Source organism: Carcharhinus amblyrhynchos, chromosome 16 (assembly GCF_965287045.1).
Source record: "Carcharhinus amblyrhynchos chromosome 16, sCarAmb.v2.hapA, whole genome shotgun sequence".
NCBI lineage: Eukaryota > Metazoa > Chordata > Chondrichthyes > Carcharhiniformes > Carcharhinidae > Carcharhinus > Carcharhinus amblyrhynchos.
The window spans coordinates 20,400,751-20,418,845 of record NC_137339.1 but is presented as its reverse complement, the minus strand read 5'-3'; the positions used below and the strand labels follow the sequence as shown (position 1 = coordinate 20,418,845).

The following is an 18,095-nucleotide window of genomic DNA, read 5'->3' as shown; positions in this document are numbered from 1 at the left end:
ATAATACAACAGGACTAGTATATTTTTCGAATGCATCTTTATACCACTCCAATCAAATTAAGCCCATAACATGCCAATAGTATTCGTGAAAGAAACTGTTTCCGTCTCTGAAATTTTATGTGCAACCTTATGATGAGAATTAAATATTTTTCAATCTTTGCAATGAGCGGTAACATCAAGTGACCCTAGGCCAGCAACAGCAAGGCTGAAAGCATGACAATGATTCATTTCTGCTACTGAGTACCGATACTTCAGGCTGATTCTCCCACCTTGCCGCGACTGGAGAAAATCAGAGTGATGACGGAGAATAGCAGGCAGGCCGAAAAATCAGTATCACGTCTGGCGCCAAACAGTTTACAATTCTCCTGACTGTTTTCTCATGTGATGAATTGGATCATGGCCAGAAAGAGTGTGAGGGAGATTAGCATATTTAAAATAGTGTTTAAATATGCAAAGCCCATTCAAATCCCAGTGCACGGCCTTGGTGTGAGAAGGCGAGAATCACTACTGGTCATCGTTAGTGGAGATCTGGCACGATAGTCACACCGGGGATTTTGGGGGCCATTGAAGCCTCCCATTGGCACTATCTATTTGGCACACTAGTGGTGTCCACCAGGCAGCCTAGCAGTGGCCACTGGAGAGCCCGGCGGTGAAGGCTGGGCACTGTCAGTATGTCAGGTGCAGTGTCGAGGAAGGTGGGTCCTGAGTGGTGGGGGAAACTGTTCGGGCAGGGTTTGACTGAAGGAGGTTGTACAGCAGTGGCTTACAAAGGCAGTCATGAAGGGGGGCATGTTAGGAGTCATGATGGGGATATATCAGGGGGTATGATGGGGAGGCATGTCAGGAATCAGGCAGGGGACCCACTGAGACAGCCCCAATGTCAGCGTCCCATGTTGGATGGTGGGAACATACTGCTGATGGTGTGGGAAGGAGAGTGGTGGGGGTCCCGATGTCCGCAGGGGAGAGGGTGGAGGTCTCCCAGTGCACTGTGAGATCGGGCAACCTTTCAAAATGGCACCCGAGCACTCTGAAGCCAGGGTCACCAGTGTGTTTGGGCCCCACCCTCCATCCAGTATCGGTGCACAACTTCCAACTCTCCAAAAAGTGACTGAGTGTGGGGGGGATTGGGGTGAGGAGTGCGCCTGTGAGACTGGCGCTTTCTGGCCATTATGACTCCGCACTTTAACTCATCCTTCACCAATGTGACATTTCGGTTTTCCATCCCAGATACTCTCAAAGCCTCTCTGGTTTTGTGCCAGTTAGTTTTAAAAACATTTTTTTGAAACCAAGTTACAGAGGCATTACCAGAGAGTGAGAGAGCTAGGGGTGAAGGGAAATGATTTGAGTATGGGAATGGTACTCCAAGGATAACCCTCTCACCCCAGGGACCAACATCGTGAAACTTCGGTGTACTGCCTCCAATGTAAGTATATCCATTCTTAAATATGGAGACCAAAATTGTGCTTAGTGTTCCAGGTATAGTCTTACCAAAGCCCTGTACAATTGTAGTAAGACTTAGTTCAATCCCCTTGCAATAAAGACCAAATTCCTATTTGCTTTCCAAATTCCTTGTTGTACCTGCATGCTAACATTTTGTGCTCCTTGCATGAGCACAGTAAAGTCTCTCTGAACATCGACCTTTACAAGTTTCACATTTTTGAAAAAAAAGTTCTGTTTTCTATTCATACTCCCTCTGCCATCTTGTTGCTCATTCACTTAAACTATCTATACCTCTTTACCTCAAAGGAGGTAATGAGGTCAAGAATGTTAATGGATGAAGAAGTGGGACCTGTAACTTACACGTTTAATTGTCATGTAGAAACTGTTTCTTTAAAGAACTTATAGATGAAGCTGAAACTCTACAGTTCTTTTGGTGCAGTTCCATCACAATTCCTTGAAACGGGCCCCAATCCAGATATACTGGGTCCTGACCTTACCTCCCGTTGTCCTGTTTGGGGTGAACTTTCATTCACCCTACTGGAGGCAGATCCTGAGGATGTGCTCTTTTTGATCTGACAAATGACTGGTCATATGTTACACTAAGAAGTCTCAGTACACCAGGTCACAGTGCAACAGGTTTATTTGGAATCACGAGCTTTTGCAGCACTGCTCCTTCATCAGGTGAGTGAAGCCTGATGAAGGAGCCGCACTCTGAAAGCTCGTGACTCCATATAAAGAGCAAAGAAAAGAACAAAGAAAATTACAGCACAGGAACAGCCCCTTTCAGCCCTCCAAGCCTGCATCGACTATGCGCCCGACTGAACTAAAACCCCCTACCCTCTGGGGACCATATCCCTCTATTTCCATCTTATTCATATGTTTGTCCAGATGCCACTTAAAACTCACTATCGTATCTGCTTCCACTACCTCCCCCGGCAGTGAGTTCCAGGCATCATCACTCTCTGTGTAAAACATTTGCCTCATACATCTCCTTTGAACTTTGCCCCTCGCACCTTAAACCTATGCCCCCTTTAAATTGACTCTTCCACCCTGGGAAAAAGCTTCTGTCTATCCACTCTGCCCATACCTCTCATAATCTTGTAGAATCATAGAAACCCTACAGTGCAGAAAGAGGCCCTTTGGCCCATCGAGTCTGCACTGACCATAATCCCACCCAGGCCCTACCCCCATATCCCTACACACTTACCCACTAATCCCTCTAAGCTACGCATCTCAAGACACTAAGGGACAATTTTTTAGCATGACCAATTAACCTAACACTATATTCTAAGTGCTGCCTAAGTAAGGTTCTGTAAAGCTACAACACGATTTGCCAATTTTTAAACTCAATGCCCTGGCCAATGAAGGCAAGCATGCCATATGCCTATTTGACTACCTTCTCAACTTGCATTGCCACTTTCAGTGACTTGTGTACCTGTACACCCAGATCCTTCTGCCTATCAATACTCTTAAGGGTTCTGTCATTTACTGTATATATCCTAAGAACATAAGAAATAGGAGCAGGAGTAGGCCATCTAGCCCTTCGAGCCTGCCCCACTATTCAATAAGATCATGGCTGATCTGATGTGGTTCAGTTCCACTTTCCCACTCTCTCCCCTTAACCCTTAATTCCCTTGTCTGTCAAAAACCTATCTACCTGTGACTTAAATATATGTAATGAGGTAGCCTCCACCACTTCAACGGGCAGAGAATTCCAGAGATTCACCACCCTTTGAGTGAGGAAGTTCCTCCTCAACTCCATTCTAAACTGCTCCCCCCTTATCTTGAGGCTGTGCCCTCTCGTCCTGCTATCCTTTCTAAGCGGGAAGAATCTCTCTACCTCTATCCTATCCATCCCTTTCATTATCTTATACGTCTCTATAAGATCCCCCCTCATCCTTCTAAACTCCAACGAGTACAGACCCAGTCTATTTAGTCTCTTCATAGTCCAACCCCCTCATCTCTGGTATCAGCCTAGTGAACCTCCTCTGCACTCCCTCCAAGGCCAAAATATCCTTGCGCAAGTGCGGCAACCAAAACTGCACACAGTACTCAGCTGTGGCCTCACCAGTGCCCTGTACAGTTGCAGCAAGACCTCCCTGTTTTTATATTCTATACCCCCTGCTATAAAGGGCAGCATCCCATTCACCTTCTTGATCACCTGCTGCACCTGCAGACTGGGTTTTTGCAACTCATGCACAAGGACCCCCAGGTCCCTCTGCACCGTAGCATGCTGCAGCTTTTCGCCCTTTAAATAGTAATCCCTCCTACTATTATTTCTGCCAAAGTGGATAACCTCACACTTGCTAACATTGTACTCCATCTGCCAGGTCCTCGCCCACTCGCTCAGCCTATCCAGATCCCTCTCAGACTTTCCTCACCCTCCATGCAATTTGCTTTTCCACTCATCTTCATGTCATCAGCAAATTTCATCACCCTACACTCAGCCCCCTCCTCCAGATCATCTACATAAATGGTAAATAGCTGAGGCCCCAGGACCGATCCCTGCGGCAATCCACTAGTCACCAACCGCCAACCAGAATATCACCCTCTCTGCCTTCTATTAGACAACCAATCCTCTATCCACGCTAACACCTTACCCCCAACTCCATGCACCCTAACCTTCTGAAGCAACTTTTTGTGAGGCACCTTATCAAACGCCTTTTGAAAATCTAGAAACACCACATCCACTGGTTTCCCTCTGTCTACCGCACTAGTCACATCCTCATAGAGTTCCAATAAATTCATCAAACACGACTTCCCCTTAACGAATCCATGCTGCGTCTGCTCTATCAAACCATCCCTTTCCAGGTGCCTCGTTATTTCTTCCTTGATGACGGATTCAAGCATTCTTCCAACTATAGACATTAAACGAACTGGCCTATAATTCCCTGCCTTTTGTCTGCTACCTTTTTTAAACAGCGGCGTAACATTAGCCGTTTTCCAAACTTCCGGCACTTCCCTGGAATCCAGCGAATTTTGGTAAATAATCACTAAGGCACCCACTATCACCTCTGCCATTTCCTTCAGAACCCTGGGATGCATTCCATCCGGTCCTGGGGACTTGTCCACCATCATTCCCGTTAGTCTATCAAGCACTACCTCTCTAGTGACAGTAATCGCATTCAGGCCCTCAACTCCTACCATCCTTCTATCTTTAATATCTGGCAAACTATTCGCGTCCTCCTCGGTGAAGACCGAGGCAAAAAACTTACTTAAGGCCTCAGCCATTTCCTCATCTCCCACCACTAAATCCCCCCTCTCATCCTCTAAGAGTCCAACATTCACTCTAGCCAGCCTCCTCTTCTTTATATATGTGTAAAAACTCTTACTGTCCTTTTTTATATTTAGTGCTAGTTTAGCTTCATAGTCTATCCTTCCTTTCTTTATCAACTTCTTAGTCATTCTTTGTTGATTTTTAAACCTTTCCCAATCTTCTAATCACCCACTACTTTTAGCCACTCTGAACACATCAGCTTTTAATTTAATACTCTCCTTTATTTCCTTCGATAACCACGACTGGTTATCCCTTCTCCTACATTCCTTCTTTACCATTGGAATACATTTCTGCTGAGCACCGAAAAAGATCTCCTTAAAGATCCTCCACTGTTCCTCTGCCGTCCTACCAACCAATCTGCGCCCTACTTTCCAGTCTTCAGCAAGCTTTCCCCAGCAGCCACAAACTCACCAACAAAGCAGGTTTTTTATTGAGGTTTTTCAAAATCTGCACTAGCAGATGAAAATAGTGGGAAGTGAGGCTAAATTAAAAATCCTCTCAGCTCACAATGGTGAACCCATCTCAGTGGCGATGCATTGAGAGTCATGACTCAAAGCTTCCCTAACTGGTAAAATATTAAGCAGGTGACCCTTGAGCCTGCATGCTTGAGCAAGGTCAACGTTGGAGGACACCTGGAAACATGATCCCATTGTGGCTAGAGGGAATTTTGGATTTAAATATTTAAAAGAGATATTCAATTTGATTTGTGTCTAATTGGAAGGCCCTTACTATCTTAAAATGATATCCATTATGAACTCAGGACATTTATTTGGATAAGATTGAACACTTCCACTTAAAATATTACTCATCAAAATGATGAATGTTCACATGTTTAAAAATTAATGTCATCTTTTAAATTTGTGGATTGTACTTACATAGTTTGGATAATGTTTCACTGAACATTATGACTGATCTAAAATTAGAGAGTTAGGAAAAAGAAACAGTACCATGTAAATTCTGTGAGCCTTTTCTCTGGGTATGAAAATGTGTTTGGAGAATTAGTCAAATGGATCTGCATGCTTAGTTTGTGACTCCACTGACAAACCTATGTACCAATCATTCCATTCAATGCTGTAAAATGTACCCTTATGAAATAATGGCAAGGAAGCAACTATCATTGAATCATTGAAACCCTACCATACAGAAGGAGGCCATTTGGCCCATTGAGTCCACGCCGACCACAATCCCACCCAGGTCCTGCTCCCACAACTCCACATATTTAACCTGCTGATCTCCTGACATTAGGGTCAATTTAACATGGCCAATCAATCTAAACCGCACATCTTTGGACTGTGGGAGGAAGCCAGAGCATCCGGAGGAAACCCACGCAGATACAGGAAAAATGTGCAGATTCTGCATAGACTGTGGCCCAAACTGGGAATCAATCCTGGATCCCTGGCATTCTGAGGCAACAGTGTTAACCAATATGCCACCGTGCTGCCCCCAAATTAAAGGCTCAATTACGTTTTCCAAAGCCTGCTTGACAAAATGACTTCAATGGCTCCTCTAGTTTGAAATATGCTGAATAGTGTGCTACATCAATAAAATTTGGAGTATAATAAGTCTACGAATGTTCTTTAAAACATTGACCTAACTTACTGATGTCCTGCCAATCAGAGCAATCTCTGAATTAATTGGTGGTTTTCTTCATGAAGTAAAAGATAGTGGAAGCTTTGTTCAATTTTACATGGATCTGGGCATATAAATCACATCAGATTGTTACACTAGACATCCCAAGCAATGTTTTCTGCAGTTTTGAATGCATAAGAGTACTTTTTCCAAATGGAAAAAGGAACCTTATGCATCTCAATGATTAAACAATGCCGGGCAACGTAATGGTTAATTTACTTTTGAAAGAGTCAAAACATTGAGTCAAAACATTGAAACTAAAAAGACATCTTTGTTATAATGCAGCACCTGATAATTGAAAGTTGTCAAAACTTCTGAATACTTTCCACTCCTCAGCAAGCTTTCCCCAGTAGCCACAAACTCACCAACAAAGCAGGTTTTTTATTGAGGATTTTTAAAACCTGTACTAGCAGATGAAAATAGTGGGAAGTAAGGCTAAATTAAAAATCCTCTCAGCTCACAACGGTGAACCCATCTCAGTGGCGATGCATTTAGAGTCATGACTCAAAGCCCCCCTGACTGGCAAAATGACTGACAAAAATAGTGCAAGGTTGGGAAGGCACAGCAAATTCAAATTTCCAGTAAAAAAAAAGTTTTGTGAATTCTCGAACCTATGCCCAGAACCACGGAGACATAGAAACCTGTGCCTTGGTATTAGTTAGAAAAAGACGCAGTCTGATTTTCTCATTTGGCAAAAACAAAACAATATTTCCAGATAGAGCCTTTTCATAGGTAATGAAATCCAGGGAAAAAGAAGTTTAAAGTTTTGTTTAAATTTATTAGTGACAAGTAGGCTTACATTAATACCGCAATTAAGTTACAGTGAAAATCCCCAAGTTGCCACACTCTGGCACCTGTTCGGGTACACTGAGGAAGAACTTTGCATGGTCAATGCATCTAATCAGCACATCTTTTGGACTGTGGGAGGAAATCTGAGCACCCAGAGGAAACCCACTCAGACACAGGAAGAATGCACAAACTCTGAACTGACAGTGACCCAAACCAGGAATCAAACCTAGGTTCCTGGCACAGTGAGGTAGCAGTCTGCCAGCGTAGTTTGCTGCAGATCTGTGCTATTTTAAAGCTATTTTTCTCAAAACAAGGCTTTAATTTTAAAATTCTGCTTACTGGCCTGTGCTGTGCTTCAGTCTCTAACTCCTGCCTTGATCCATCTCCAGCAGCCTGCCACTTTGCCTTGAGTCAGGGTCTAGCCAGATATCACATCCTTATTTCAGACCTCTGAGCAGTGCCCATAGGAGATCAGCTGGTAGCACTGTCCGACATATTATTAAAAGGCCAGACAATTAACAGAATATAGTAACTGGTAGCTGGCATCTAACAGAGAGAGTACTGGACCTATGTAGCAAAAGGCATCATAATTTATTAAAAAAAGAAAGAATCCCTACAGAGCAAAAGGAGGCCATTCGGCCTATCAAGTCCGCACCAACCACAATCTTACCGAGGCCCTATTCCCATCACCCCAGATAGAACCTTTTGATTGGGAATGAAATCCAGGGATAATAAAGTTTAATGTTTTAAAAAATTTATTAGTCACAAGTAGGCTTACGTTAACACTGCAATTAAGTTACTGTGAAAATCCCGAGTCGCTACACTCTGGCGCCTGTCCAGGGACACTGAGGGAGCATTTTGCATGGCCAATGCACCTAACCAGCATATCTTTCGGACTGTGGGAGGAAACCGGAGCACCTGGAGGAAAGCCATACAGATATGGAAGAACATGCAAACTCCACACAGACAGTGATCCGAGGCTGGAATCGAACCCAGATCCTTGGTGCTGTGAGGCAGCAGCGTTCACCACTGTGTCACCTTAACTAGTGTTAAGGAAAAAGAAAGAATTTGCATTTTTTTATTTCACGATTATGCCTTTATCATTTCAAAGCATTCTAGCTGCAAACAATAATTCTTTTGAAGTATAGGGGATCAGCAGAGCGGAGTCAAAATCCCGTGAGATGCAAAAGGCACAGTTCACTCCGCCCTAACCCTGCTTTCTGATGTTCATTCACTCTCGCCGATGTAATTATCATCCATAATGGGCGAGTGCCTGGTTTTAATACATCTCAATTATTTCCATGTAACTTACCAGTACCCTGGCCAAATTATCCCCCTCCCCCTCACTGAATATTCAAGGTTCTGGACAGCTTTTTAAAAACATAAATCTGTTGAGGGGAATCCTCCGGGTGTTCAGGGTGCAAAGGTAAGTGTAGCCCTTAGGGAGAGGGACATGGCCAAACAGTCCATTATGTAAGAAGTCTGACAACACCAGGTTTAAGTCCAACCGATTTATTTGATAGTTGGACTTAAACCTGGTGTTGTCAGACTTCTTACTGTGTTTACCCCAGTCCAACGCCGGCATCTCCACATCATGACAACCATTATGTGCCAGAGGAATGTGCTGGGTCAGTCCCTAGTGAGATCGTCATGAGAGGGGGCATGGCAGTGAGTGTGGGTAAAGGGATGGCAATGCAGGTGATGTTCATGGGGCAGGGAATGGGGGGGTCCTGATGATGATTGTTTGGGGGTTGGGGAGAAGCTGGCGCCAATCTTGGGAGGCGGGAGCCCCTGAAACCCCAGGGGAGAGGGGGATAACTTGATGTTTGGATTGGGGCACCCTTTTCTTTGTCAGCTCGAAGAGACCCCGCCCCGTTCTGCCAGAGTGACAGCGTAAACACCAACCACTCTATTTTTTAAGCTGTCAAAACGTGACTATTCCAGGAGAAAACAAGTCAGTGGAGCTGGGGGGTGGTTCCTCACCGGTTTACTCGCCAGTTCTGTCAGTAAACACTACAAAATGAAGCATAATGCAGACGTTAAATTTTCCATCCAATGTCACGTGATTCCCACCACCTGCTGTGCATGTACAGCAAACTTATTTTCCAGAGATGTGATCTCATCCACAGTTGCTCTTTTTAGTAATGTAACTTTCCATCAATGTTAATTACTATCAGAATTGGTACTTAGCAGTTAATTATCCTAAAACCAATTTCTTTGAATGCAATAACCTCTAAAATACAGCAATCCAGTGTGTTCAAATCAAAGCAAAACATGTTAGTCTGCAGTTCAACACCGCATTGAATGAAGTTCTGAGCAGTGAAGTCTGTGATATTGAAGTGAGCTGATACATCAGCTTCTTTCATCTTTTAAGAATAGGTAATCAAGGCTTTGTCATTTTTCTTTTTATCTTACTTTGAGGCAGTGCGCATTACACAATGAAAGGGTACAAGGTCATTCTGCATCACAAAGACGGGCTAAGGCCAAAAGAAACAGTTGAAGGGTTTATAACTAAAGTGCCAAACCTTATATCAGAAATGTAATAAATTCTAAAAATTGACTGATCAAAATTCGCTGTGAATCAAAGCTGGGCTTTATTCAATTCGCTCAGAAGTAGAACAACCTATAATTTTATGTGACTTCTACTACTAATCAAGAAAAAGTCACAAAATGATTTATGTAGCAATTTCCTTTTCTGAATATAATAATCGTACATTATTATTTCACATTTGATAGGGCTGAAAAAAAGGTTGCGTAATATTTCACGGATTTTACTGGGATGGGACTGCTGAGATAAAGGAGCCAACTAATAAATATGCAAAAGATTGAACGTTTCCTGAAAATAATGGAGGTTATGAAAGAATCTTTTAACTGGAATATTCATTTTGTTTTGTACAATAATGGCATACTAGAAAGTGCCTGGCACAAATAACATACAGCTTTGTGTTTAGTTCAGAATATTTCAGCAACTCCAAGGGGGCAAATTTTCCCATTCTGCCCGCCACAGGAATCGTAGCGGATGAGGGGTGGACCACAGGAAATGTCCGTTGACATCGGGCAGGATTTTCCGGTTTTGGGGTGAGCATGGCCAGAGAAATTCACCCAAGATATGTACTTAGCCACCACAATAATATGAAAACCTACGACCAAGGGTAAGTAGATGGTGAAGGAATCTTCCACACAAGCTCCTCATAGCATAATCAATTGTGCGCTGAATGTGTATATTAGGATGTGTCTCCAAAAGAGAAAATGCCAGAAAATCTCAGCAGGTCTGGAAGGAGAGAAAAGAACTGATGTTTTGAGTCCAGATGACCCTTGGTCAAAGCTAAAAGGCATAAAAGGCGAGAGATATTTATACTGCAGGGTGAGGGAATGAAAGATGAGTCAGGGACACAGAAACCAGGGGGAAAAAAAAACTGCTAATAGCTGTCCACAGAGAGAATAAAGTGTGTGAATGGCCAAACAGCAGAGAAGCTAAAATGAAGATGTTGGAGGGGGCGGGTGGGGAGAATGGATGGAACAGAGGTAAAATTTAGAAAAGGGGAAGTAAAAGGGGAAGAAAAGGTTAGGGAGGGGGGAGAAAGTAGGGAGAAAGAGTTGGGGGGAAGAAAAATGAAGAAAGACAATAAAGAAATAAAAGGTAGAGAACAGTAAAAAATTAAACAAAATAGAACTAAAACAAAGGGGTCAAGGTGGGGTGGAGAAAATCATCTGAAGTTTTTGAATTTGATGTTGAGACTGGAAGGCTGTAAAGTGCCTAGATGGAAGATGAGATGCTGTTCTTCCAGTTTGTATTGAGCTTCACTGGAACATTGCAGCATGTCAAGGACAGATATGTGGGCATGGGAGCAGGATTGTGTGTTAAAATGGCAAGCAACTGGAAGTCATGATGTGGGTATGCCGGCGTTGGACTGGCGTAAACACAGTAAAAAGTCTGACAACACCAGGTTTTAGTCCAACCTATTTATTTGATAATATTCTCACAAGCTTTCGAGGGGACAGCCTCTTTGTCAGGTGAATGGAGAGTTCTGGCCTCAGACAGAGGCCAGAACTGTGCTTTATATGCTCTGTCTGAGGCCAGAACTCTCCATTCACCTGACGAAGAGGCTGTCCCCTCGAAAGCTTGTGAGAATATTATCAAATAAATAGGTTGGACTAAAACCTGGTGTTGTCAGACTTTTTACTGTGAAGCAACTGGAAGGTCAGGATTGTGTATAGACCGAAGATGCTCAGCAAAGCGATTACTCAGGCTATGCTTGGTCTCTCTGATATAGAGGAGACCACATTGGGAGCAGCAAATGCAACACACCAAATTGAAGGAGGTGCAAGTGAAACACTGCTTAACCTGGAGTGAGTGCTTTGGACCTTGGGTGTGTTTTATTAGCAGACTGAATCTGCTGCCAACCAGCACCTGTATTTTTATACATGTCATTTCAGGATCAACATATATCAAATTAACAGTGAAATCAGCCACTGGTGCTTGTATGGGTGGCACACCATGTTGTCCTAATTTCCTGTGAAAGATGGAAATATCAAACACTGAGGTCAATAAAAATAGAATCAAATGGGGTGTGGGAGACATGGCAGGAACCAGCTCACCCAGTGATGAGGCCCAAGGCTGAATTTTAACCAGCTTCCGACCTCCGATTTCAACAAATTTGAGCTAAAGTTTATTCATTAGTGTCACAAGAAGGCTGACATTAACACTACAATAGAGTTACTGTGAAAATCCCCCAAGTCGCCACACTCTGATGCCTGTTCAGGTAGACTGAGGGAGAGTTTAGCATGGTCAATGCAGCTAACTAGCATGTCTTTCAGACTGTGGGAGGAAACCGGGGGTAACCCATGCAAACATGGGGAGAACATGCAGACTCCGCACAGTCAGTGACCCAAAGTGGGAATTGAATCTGGGTCCCTGGCGCTGTGACAGCAGTGCTAACCAGTGTGCCACCATGCAAAAACAGCCTGATAGTATAGATTGTCTATTTTTTTAAATTCATTTGTAGTACATGGGCGTCGCTGGCCGGTCAGGATTTAATTCCAATGATATAAAAGAAAATGGAAACAAAGCGAATGAGAAACTCTCAATTGAAACATTATGCTAAAAGTATAAAAAATAGCCTGCACGCAAAGTGTCCATTATGCAACTATTTCAATCTCATCTTAAATTAGTTGAATCATGGATGGCTACAGCACAGAAGGAGGCCATTCAGCCCATTACAGATGTGCCAGTTCTTGAGTCAAGCTATCCAATTACTCCTACTACCGTTTTCCCATAGCCTTTTATTTATTTGTGTTAACTATTTATTCTGTTCCCTTTTGCAAGTTGCTCTTGGATCTGCTTCCACTACCCTTTCAGGCAGTGTTTTTTGGATCAAAAATACTCATTGTCTAAAACAAGGGGGGGGCAGAATTCTCGCCTTGCCCTGCTGGGGGTTCAATGGTGGGATATGGGGGGGCGGGGAGGGTAGAACTTAGCAGGAATCCAAAAATCAGTTTCACACCAGCATGAACTGCCTGCAGGATCTTCTGCTGGACCCCACCATGGCGGAAGGGAAACCCTGCTGGAGGCCAGCGTCAAACTGATCTACATTTTGCTAATGGGATGCAGATGAAGGCACAATCAGAATCTTTCCCCCACTCCCAATTCCCCACAATCCCAGCAGAAAAACATGTCTGAACCAATGCAGCATGCGGACGTCCGGATTAACCAGGACAATGCCTGGGCCTGCCTCCAGAGTTCCGGATGGGGGTCACCAGCAATCTTTGACCCCAGGTACCAAAGCAATGTGTGGGGGAAGCATCTTCCAGAGGAGATCCATCTTCCAGCCTCAGAAATTCAGCTTCTGGATTTCTGAATTTACTGGGTTTCTATGAAGATGTGACAAATGCGGTAGACAGAGGGGAACCGATGGATGTGGTGTTTTTAGATTTCCAGAAGGCATTCGATAAGGTGCCTCACAAAAGGTTGCTGCAAAAGATTAAGATACACGGAGTTGGGGGTAAAGTGTTAGCGTGTTTGAGGATTGGCTATCTAACAGGAAGCAAAGAATTGGAATAAATGAGTGCTTTTCCGGTTGGCAGTTGGTGACTAATGGCGTGCTGCAGGGATTGGTGCTGGGGCCTCAACTGTTTACCATATACATAGACGATCTGGAGGAGGGGACCGAGTGTAGGGTAACAACGTTTGCTGATGACACAAAGATGAGTGGGAAAGCGAATTGCGTGGAAGACGCGGAAAGTCTGCAGAGAGATTTGGATAGGCTGAGTGAATGGGCGAGGATCTGGCAGATGGAGTATAACGTTGGCAATTGTGAGGTTATCCACTTTGGAAGGAATGATAGTAAAATGGACTATTATTTAAATGGTGAAAAATTACAACATGCTACTGTGCAGAGGGACCTGGGGGTCCTTGTGCATGAATCGCAAAAAGTCAGTTTGCAGGTGCAGCAGGTGATCAAGAAAGCAAATGGAATGTTGGCCTTTATAGCGAGGGGGATAGAATATAAAAGCAGGGAGGTCTTGCTGCAATTGTACAAGGTACTAGTGAGGCCGCAATTGGAGCACTGTGTGCAATTTTGGTCCCCTTATCTGCAAAAGGATATATTGGCCTTGGAGGGAGTACAGAGAAGGTTCACCAGGCTGATACCGGAGATGAGGGGGTTAGCTTATGAAGAGAGATTGACTAGATTAGGTCTGTACTCATTGGAGTTTAGAAGGCTGAGAGGAGATCTTATAGAGACATATAAGATAATGAAGGGGCTAGACGGCGTAGAGGCAGAGAGATTATTTCCACTTAGAAAGGAAACAAAAACTAGAGGGCACAGCCTCAAAGTAAGGGGGAGTCAATTTAGAACAGAATTGAGGAGGAACTTCTTCTCTCAGAGGGTAGTGAATCTTTGGAATTCTCTGCCCATTGAAGCAGTGGAGGCTACCTCGTTAAATATGTTTAAGTCACAGGTAGATAGATTTCTGATCAATAAGGGAATTAAGGATTATGGGGAGCAGGTGGGTAAGTGGAACTGAACCACTGTCAGATCAGCCATAATCTTATTGAATGGCAGGGCAGGCTCGAGGGGCTAGATGGCCTACTCCTGCTTCTAGTTTCTATGTTCAGACAAAACATCAGTAAATCTACACTAATTCCAATCTCCAGTCTTGAATTTTATGACATTTCAAGTGCTCATCCACAGTTTTCCAAGGCAATGAGGTCTCATCCCTCCCACCCTCCCAGGCAGTGCATTCCAGACTCCCAACACCCTCTGGGTGAAAAGATATTTCCTCAAATCCTCTCTAAACTTCTCACCAATGACCTTAAAATTCAGCCCTCTCATTATTGACCCTTCAATGAAGGGAAACAGGTGCCTCCTATTCACCCTGTCCATACCCGTTATAATCTTATACAGATTAATCACATCCATCCCTTCTCTGTTCTAAAGAAAATAACTCGTGCTGATCCAGCCTCTTTTCGTAGCTCAAATGTTCCACCTCTACCTGTGTCTCTTTCTCTCTCTCCTTTGGAAGTGCTGTGTGAGATTTCTAAACTGATCATCCTGAGAAGAAGAATCGTCTGCGAAGCAAATTCTTTAAAAGAGAATGGAAATCCTCTCCGTGCAGCTCCATCCCAGGAAGACAGCTGACAAAATGACCACTATGTTGAATCACTGCATTAAGACCAGTCAAGCAACAACTAACCTTTTACTCCTTCGTTTTATCTTTTGCGAACTGCAAAAAAAACCCCTCGGAGCCCAACCTTCTTTCTGAATGTGTGTAACTCTATGAAATGGTGGTCGTATTTAATGTAATCGTTTTAGCTCAGCGTCGAATTTAAATAAACTTACCTTGTTCTTTGCTTACCCTCAGAAAGCCTGTCTGGATAACTCTTCACAGCTTCAAGTGTAAACAGTGACACTCCTTAAGATTCAGCAAAGTACATCCTATTTAGATTCTCAAGAAAACCCTTCTTACATCAAATCAGTTAGAATAAGGAATAAAGGAGTCATTTCATGCCTCCACACATGATCATAACCTTATACATGGGCTGCACTCAGATAATGGCCCAGATCTTCCTATCTCCATATTAACGGAGACAGAATGCATGATCCAAGATTCATGTTGGGTGCCAGTAAAAGTCCAACATGTGGTCACCGTGGGAAGACTGAAGTTCTGATGAGCAGCTCACCTGCTCCCGGAATCCTCCATGAATATTTGCAACTCTAAATTGGAATTTCAGACAGGGCAGCATCATGGCACAGCGGTGAGAACTGCTGCCTCACAGCACTGGAGACCAGATTCAGATCCCAGCTTGAGTCACCGTTTGTGTGGAGTCTGCACGTTCCCCCCAATATTGTGTAGGTTTCCTCCAGGTGCTCTGGTTTCCTCCCACAGTCCAAAAGACGTGCTGGTTAAGTGCATTGGACATGCTAAATTCTCCCTCAGTGTACTTGATCAGGTGCCGGAGTGTAGCGACGAGGGGATTTTCACAGTAACTTCATTGCAGCGTTAGTGTAAGCCTTACTTGTGACACTAATAAATAATCTTTAAAAAAAAGTTCCAACGTACTTACGTAATAATTACCCAGGAAATATTGGACAAATCTGAATATCATCTAATTTCTGGATAATTACAGAGTCCCGGGTTCGATAAATAATAAAATTTAAATCCACATTTAAACGGACCTCACTGGAAATGCAGGCTTAGTAGGATCGCAAGAAGCAAGAATTTAGTTGCAAATTGGATTTTCCACCTCTCTCACAATCTTACCGGCTCGTCCTAACCACGATGGCACAGTGGTTAGCACTGCTGCCTCACAGTGCCAGGGACCTGGGTTCAATTCCAGCCTCGGATCACTGTCTGTGTGGAGTTTGCACATTCTCCCCATGTCTGAATGGGTTTCTCTGAGTGCTCAGTTTCCTTCCACAGTCCAAAGAAATGCAGGTTAGGTGGATTGGCCGTGTAGAACAGTTTTTGAAAAGAATCCCTATAGTACATTCCGCCCGCCGAGTCTGTGCCGATCACAATCCCACCCAAGCCCTATCCCTGTAACCCCTTGCATTTACCCTGCTAATCCCCCTGACGCTAAGGGGCAATTTACCATGGCCAATCAACCTAACCCGCACATCTTTGGACTGTGGAAGGAAAACGGGACACCCGGAGGAAACCCACGCAGACACAGGGAGAATGTACAGACTCCATACAGACAGTGACCCGAAGCTGGAATTGAATCTGGGTCCCTGGCACTGCGGGGCAGCAGTGTTAACCACTGTGTCACCGTGCAACCACAATTATGAATTAGGAGCAAGTAACACTGGTAACTACTTTCAAACTTAAAATAGTTCTAATTTTAACTACATAAAAAATCCTTGGCATTATTACACTGTTTTTACATTCCATTAATCTAAGACTTCATTGAATGGCAAAAAATTATAGTTCCAAGAAGTCCCGATTACAAGTAGAGAGAGTTGGAGAATGGACCCCTCTAGCTTTGAATAATTTGGAAAAGCAGATATTTGAATATCAATCCAAATGTTTGTTTTTTATGCTATTGATCATCTTAAAGATTAAATGCTGAACTGTAAACATACATCAATTACAAATTTGAACATTGATGAGCAAATACAATAACATTAAGTACATGTAAAAAAGTTGTAGTGTAAGCATGAACTCTACAAATATTACAATTAAATTTTCAAATTAATTTGCTGCTTCAGGGCTTCAATAACTCTTTCTGGCTTCAATCATATTTTAGACCTTCAATTTAACAACATACTTTCAAACTGTCAATTGCATGCTGTAAATTACATTGAAAATTGCCAATCATCTCTCTTATACTGGACTGGTGTTGCTGATGATAATGGGCTCAGCACTTCCAGTGCAGCCCACACAGAGGCCCGTGCTGGGGACGATGAGAGCATGGGTGTGTCATGTGCGCACCACCATCTTTTGAGGTGGTCAGCTAGTGAGGCCAAACAGCTTCTCAAGCTGGTTTGAGGGCAAACTGGTGAATGCCCTGTGCTAACCACACACATCTCAATGTGCATTAGACTACTGGAGGGCACCCCACCCCCATTTCCCACACCTATAAGAATTTTTGAATCGAGGCCACAGATACCCAAATTTCGTCCATTAGTAGGTGAGAGCCAGATCTGAGGGCACAGCCTCAGAATAAAGAGATGACCCTTTAGAATTGAGATGAAGAGGATGGTGAATCTATGGAATTCATTGCCACAGAAAGCTATGGAGGCCAATTAATTGAGTATATTTAAGATGGAGATATATAGGTTTTTGATTAGTACTGGGATCAAAGGTTACAGTGAAAAGGCAGGAGAATGGGATTTAGAAATTTATCAGCCATGATTGAATGGCAGAGCACATTCAATGGGCCGAATGGCCTATTTCTGCTCCTATATCTTATGGTCTAAGATAGAAAGGAAACTATTCATAAACAATTTTAAGGTGGTTTATTAAGAAGTGGCAGTTTAGATCTGATATATAAACTAATCAGAGGTGAAAGTCTCTAACCCCTGACAGCCAAGACCAGTTTACTGATCCCACAGAATGAATGGATGGTTGGAACAGAGTGTGTTAATTGTGACAACAGCATAATGCTCTCTACACATTTGGTGTACTTCGCATTACAACCACTTGCAGTATAGGCAATCAGCAGCAGCTCCCTTTGTAAAAAGCTCAGCTCCACTTCAGCAGGGAAAGGCAACTGGAACTCAGGTTAGCCACATTTGCGGCTAGGCCGACTGTCAAACAGTCAGTCAACCTTGGTCACGCTCAGCTGAATGGTACAATCATTCAAATGAGAAGTTTGTATGTTAGCTATCGCACTACCTGATCATGAATCACAACCCTCGAATCTGAAAACAACCGCAAACCAATCCGAGCCCAAACATTCAGGTTCATAACCTACGATGAGCAGCTTCAACGGATGTGGTGATTGTCCCTGAACCAG

The 18,095-nt window shown here is 43.5% G+C and overlaps 1 protein-coding gene across 5 annotated transcripts in view; it reads right to left on the bottom strand.

Moving 5' to 3' along the window:
* LOC145353875 (receptor-type tyrosine-protein phosphatase T-like) overlaps positions 1-18,095 on the bottom strand; it is a 1,296,999-nt gene that overhangs the window by 519,965 nt on the left and 758,939 nt on the right. The gene's annotated exons all lie outside the window — the stretch shown is intronic.